This window comes from Haliaeetus albicilla, chromosome 7 (assembly GCF_947461875.1).
Source record: "Haliaeetus albicilla chromosome 7, bHalAlb1.1, whole genome shotgun sequence".
Classification (NCBI taxonomy): Eukaryota; Metazoa; Chordata; class Aves; order Accipitriformes; family Accipitridae; genus Haliaeetus; species Haliaeetus albicilla.
The window spans coordinates 28754178-28760177 of record NC_091489.1 but is presented as its reverse complement, the minus strand read 5'-3'; positions in this window follow the sequence as shown (position 1 = coordinate 28760177).

The following is a 6000-nucleotide window of genomic DNA, read 5'->3' as shown; positions in this document are numbered from 1 at the left end:
CTTGTATACTCCATGAGCCTAATTCATATTTTTTAAAAGTTTCATGTTACAGTCAGGTCTTAAGTAGTATGGTGTGTACCTTACAGGGAGACAAGAGAACAAAAATACTCTTTTTTGCTTTCCAGTCCTATTTGCTTCATCTTTAAGAATCTTAGGCTGGAAAGAAAATTAAAAAGTTACAAAATATGTCCCCTGTGGCCCCTCACCTTCCTCCCTCATTGGTGCTGAGATCAAATTTCAAAAGAATTCTAGAAGGATATTGAATTTCAGGTTTTGTTTTCCCATAGCAGTGATTCTGGCCAAAAAGCTTTTTAATCAAAAGGACCAACTGTAACCTTGTTAATAACAAAGAAAACAATGGCGAAAAGGAAAAGACCTGCCAAAAGCTACAAGTCAGTTCTGTTGGCAGAATAATTGGTAGATCATTATTTTGGTTGAAAACAATGTGATTTGTATTTCTAATTTTGTAAAATTACTTAATTAATAACACATGGTCAGCAATGTTGATTGCAGAGTGGCTCTTGACAGAGCATGCTTTTAAACCAATGTTACAGGGGCAAAGGTAGTATTATGCAATACTTTAGAAAATAAGGCCATAACTGCTGCTCAACAGATGGTTCTGCTTGTCTTGGGAAGGCATAAATCGTTACGGTATCCTTGACATTGAAACACAAGTCATTGTTAAGAGGACAGTGGGATATATCCATGACCATGGGATCATCAGTGGATGCCAACTGGGTTAATTCCACTTGCGACGACAAGTAGATTGTTAGAGGAGAATGCTACTGCTTGGTTGTGCATGGGAACTTTTAGGTATTGAGAAAGTACTTGGAGGGAAAGTATATATCCAAAGAAAAGAAGTCTGGGGAACGATGCTTGTTCTGCACAAGCTGTGGCGGTGTTCACTTTGTGTAAATTTTTAAGATGGCTTAGGCTTTAGTATTTGCGTGTGTACATGTTTGTGGGCGGAGAATGTGGGAGCATTAGGAGAGGAGGAAGGTGTGGAGTTACAGCACTTGCCTGCACATGGTTCGCAAGACAAAAGATCCAGATCCTTTGGTGCAGTCCAAAAATGGCAATCCTTAAAACTCTCCTTGTTGCTTCTCAGTGGATGTCTTTCTTGCGTTAGTTACTGGCTGCCATGGGACTGAACTTGCAGGACAACTTTCCTCTTGCTTGTTTCCTTTGTGCAATCTGCCTCAGTTCCTTCCCCTGAGGAAACCAGCTCACAGTGACTGTGGGGGGAAAAGGGTGGGAGAGAAGGAAGCAGGCAGGATACTGGAGTTTTACTTCTTCTGAAACCATACAACCACCAAGAAACTCACTGCAATTATCCAGAACATTGTGGCTCTTGGGATGCCTGCAAGTGCTTGTCTGCTATGTTATATACAGTACTTGATTAACTATTGTTTCATGCTGATGAAGGAGGTGGTTGTCTCCATGATTCAGATCCTCTTCACAATCTCTTTTCTGTAAACTTCTTTTTTCATTATACGATCATAATTACTTCCTCTTTGTAGAGTGTGTAGCCTAGCACCTATGTACATTGAGTGCCAGGGCTTGAAACCATAATAAGCTGAATGCTCACCTTAGAAGCCATTATTCCAGTCATTACAACATAGTTTATTCCTCTGGAGGACATTAACATTTGAAAATGTGTCAACTAGAGTATGAAATTTGTCATGATCATGAACCACCTGCCAACTAATGAGAATACAACATTCTGATTTCCTATACTCCAGTATTAATCTAATGCTTTACAGCCAATTATATTTTTAAGTTGTTTTAGTTTCTAGCAAACTGCTGTTGGAGGCCAAAGCAGTATGTTCTGATGCGGGAGAGATCAAGTAAGGAGAAGGTGAAGAGCCAAATGTGCGGTCAAAGTGCTGCTTAGAAAGGCTCAATCAGCAATGCAAGCAATGGCAAAACCACTGGGACTAGGGCAAAAAGGAGAGGAAGAGATGTTGAAAAACTTCTTTATATAGTTAAGAAGTAGCTTTAAAGTGTTCTCTCTATTACTTTAACTAAAATTATACCAGAAGATGAACTCTTCCGCAAGAATGGAAGTGGATTAATGCTGGAAAGAGTTTCAGAGTTATCACCTTGCTAAAAGTCTGAAAATTCCCGATAACTTTTCCTGTAAGTGAGGGCTCACACCCTGAGCTGAAGTGTAATATAGCAGTTTGTGGTTCTGCCTATTTTTTTCAGCAAAACATTTATTGTAACATTGATTCTGGTATTGGAGCAAAAAGCTTTTTCAGTATTTGAATAAATGCCATATGTGAAAATGACTAAAGCATGCAATGACTTTGACTGGCGAATTCAGACTCCATGAAGATAATCTTGTAATGTTTTTGTTAGTACCTGAAGATGCACTCAACAGGTGATGTTGCAAAATTGTCTTTTAGGGTGTTTCAGTTGATTAAAAAAAGTGCTATGTGATGTTACAAGGCTGAGAGAAAGTGTTCCTCAGTTTGAAGTTGGGATATACATCTTATCTGAATTCTCTTTCCCCCACCTTGCAAGGACCAAGTTCATTTTGCTATATGATTTACCATACTTCTCAATTTGCTAAAGGCCTTAATATGAGAGAAACATTTGCAGACAGGTATATTAAATCCTGAGTGGTTAATTATTTGCTGTGATTGTGATCTTAGCTGTATGCTTTGCTTTTTCATCACAGTAATTTCTAGTAAAAAACCCCATTACTAAATATGTGTAGCACTAGGATGAAAATGAATGTTTGGGCTTGCCATCAGTAGGTCTGCTCTAAGAAGTTAAAATAAGTCTTAGGCAAACAACATCAAACTGATGCTTGAGGAACTGAATGATCCCAGACTAGTGCTTTTCTGTTGACTTCTGCTCAAAGCCATGGTATTCTCCAAAAAACTTTTTAATTCTTTAGGAAGAGAGAGAGATTGAGGGAATAATTAATGGAAACAGTGCGAGCTATGCAGAAGAGTTGATGGAAAAGCAGTGGCAGGAAGAAGGGGGAGAGGGAAAATAATTCCTTTCTTCACTGTGTGAAAAGACAAGACTTTAAAACCTCTTCCTAGAGAAAAGGATCATGCTTCAGAATAGCTTCATAAACAGGACTTCGTAATAAAAGCTTAATTTATAAAGGATGACTAGATGTTATATGTGTGTTACAGATGTGAGTACATTTTTACAAGCCCCCAGTTGAAGGGGTAGCGTTGCATTGCCTCGGCGCCATTGGAGATGCTTGCAGCCTGCCACAACTACATGTGGTCCAACTGGCGGCCTGCAGGCCAGCTCCAGGCTTCTGCACTGATCCATCCGGCCCACTGTCTTCTTCCCTGGAGGACATGCGGAACAGCTGTTTTGAGGTACGACTGCACCCTCCAGCAGCTGAGCTTGTCCTCCAACACAAAACCAAAATGCTGCTGCTGTTGACAGGAGGTGTGTGTATTTTGGGGGGAGATGGGGAATCAGTTGCTACTGAGGGGCAAATGTCTGGGGGTTTTTATCCAGCATTGCAGGCTCCATCAGGTCGCAGTCGATGTCAGTGCCTTGTTGCTGGCGTGTGGATGGTCTTGAGGCTGTCCTTGGCAGTCACTGCTGTGGCGGGGGAGGGAGAGGCAGGATGCAACCCATGGTGAGGAAGGCAGGAGGGGGATTTCTAAACCCAAATCTGTCCCCCACAGCTATTGAGGTTAGACGACCCTGTACTATCTACAATAGCATGGTTTGGTCAGGAGTATGTGTGTGCCTGGCAGGCATCCCTTAGAGATGCTCTGGTGTTGCATTCTCTGAGAAAGAGACCAAGTCTGGCTGAGAGGAGCATGATGTTGTCCTTGTCCTCAGATGAACTGTCCTGGCTGCTTCTTACAAGAGAGGGGCATATACTACCCCCACTGGTTCAGCAGTCCTGGGGCGTCCCTTTGGAGAGCTTGTGCCCCATTGAATTCCAGCAAAAAGGCATCTGGACAGTCTCCGGTGGGAAACCTGCAGGCATGGGTGGGCACAGCAGGGAGGCGGGACAAGGAGAGGAAGCTCCTGCCCAGCCTTCCTGCCAAAATATGTGAATCAGCAATAATCTGGCCTTGTGAAGGGTATATCAGGAAGGTCAATGATAATAAAGATCTGTTGCCATGAGGGTAAACAGCAGCCAGAACTCACAACAGACTCTGAAGTAAAAAGTCAAAGGTGTAATTTTTTCTTCCTTGCTTTATATGTCCATATCTGGACATACAAAGAACAAAATAGAAAACTTTTTTCCCTGAGCCCCACTCAGGCATATACACCTATCAGTGCAGGCAATTTGTGCTTTGTCCAGAGATGTTACTGGCTGTTGGTTTCTTCCTCCCCCAGGGATGTCATAAGGCCAGTGGAGCGATGAAGCCATGGGTATAAACAAAATGTAACTCTTATATCTGCTTCAGGATATGTTTATATTATTACCGAATTATTTTTTGTTAATTACTATATATGAGGTCATTCTCAGCTCATCGCCAAAGTTACCAAATATTGCAGTCTGCCTTCTATCAGTTTTATAGCAGATAAGACATAACTAAGTGCTGGAGCCAGCCTCCTTGCAAGCACAATGAAGGCTCCATCTACCCCAGTAGTAGTGAAAAGAAGAGATGGCAATGCTTGTTCCTACTCTCAACTGTCTTGCTGTGAGCTAGAGCTAATCCCTTAGTGAAGTTACACCTGCAGTATAAGCTGCGCATGGGCTATGAGGATCAGATCTCCTGTATCCTATAGGGAGACAGTTTGTGAAGGGGTTTCTGGTTTCCCTGCTTTGGAAGGGGAGAAGGAATCCTGCTGTTAACGACTGCTGTCTGAGCCCTACTAAATTAGAGCTACTTATCTAAGTATAGCAGGAAGGTTTCGTTCTTGGCTGGTGCAATAACTGGAAATGAATGATCTGTTGCATATATTTATTTGTGAGATCACTTACCTCCATACAAAAAGCCTTCTGTTGAATCCCAAACCTTTCTTTTCCTAATATTGCTGTAGGACAGAGGTTCTGATTTTCTCCTTGCCTGGTGCCATATGCAGGCCACTAGCAAGGGAGAGTGAAGCACAATGCTAGGTGTACTTCTTACAAGTGCACAACAATGCAGTGGAGGGGCTGAAGTCATGGAGAAGACAGCCTGCTCTATTTTTGAGGCATTTTTTTCCATGACTTGCCCAATTCTGTGAAGGCTTGGGGTATGTAATCATAGTGGGTGACACCTGAAGGTCACAGCATGTCAGGTAATACCAGTGCTGGTTTTTCTTGTCTGAGTTTATGCAGAATACATTGGCCTGTAGCTACCAGATCCTATTCTCAGGAGCTAACATAAGGCACTTTATGTACCCCATAAAAACCCCATAAGTATGTTTACAAACAAGCCCTGTAAACAAGGAGTTGGCAGGGGTCTGTGTTGATATCACTCACCACTCTGCAGCTCCACTGATGAGCTCTCCTGGCTCCATCCCAGTAGAGTGAACTCAGTCAAACAGAAGAATCCCACCAAAGTATCTGGAAGGGACTTCTGACATTATTCTTTCACTGCTGCTAAGTCTGCTTGGGGTGTGTGGAAAATTTCTTCAGCTAAGAAGAATGGCGTAGTGTAATGTGATAACAAGCCCTGTGAAGGTTATCAGTGATATAATCAAATCTATCTGTGGGACAAAGACCCTCACTGTACAGCTAATTAAAACTTGTTTCTTCTCAGCCTGTTCCTGTTTGTTGGCCATTATTTAGAACTGAGGTGCAAGGCACTGGAGCGGAAAGTTAGCTCTCAACATTTTAAGACTAGCTGTGTCCAAAACCTTGTATTGAAAGAAACCACATACTCTTTTTCTTCTGGGCTGCGTGAATGGCAGATCATGGAGCCATTTGCAGGTATTTTCTCTCTGCCCATAAGGTCAGTTATAAGACAGACATTTAAAAAAACCAGCCAACCAAAAAAACCAACCCCAAACCAACCAACCAAAGAACCCCACCAAACTCCCAAACTTGTCTTTTTTAACTTTCTTTGAGCTGGT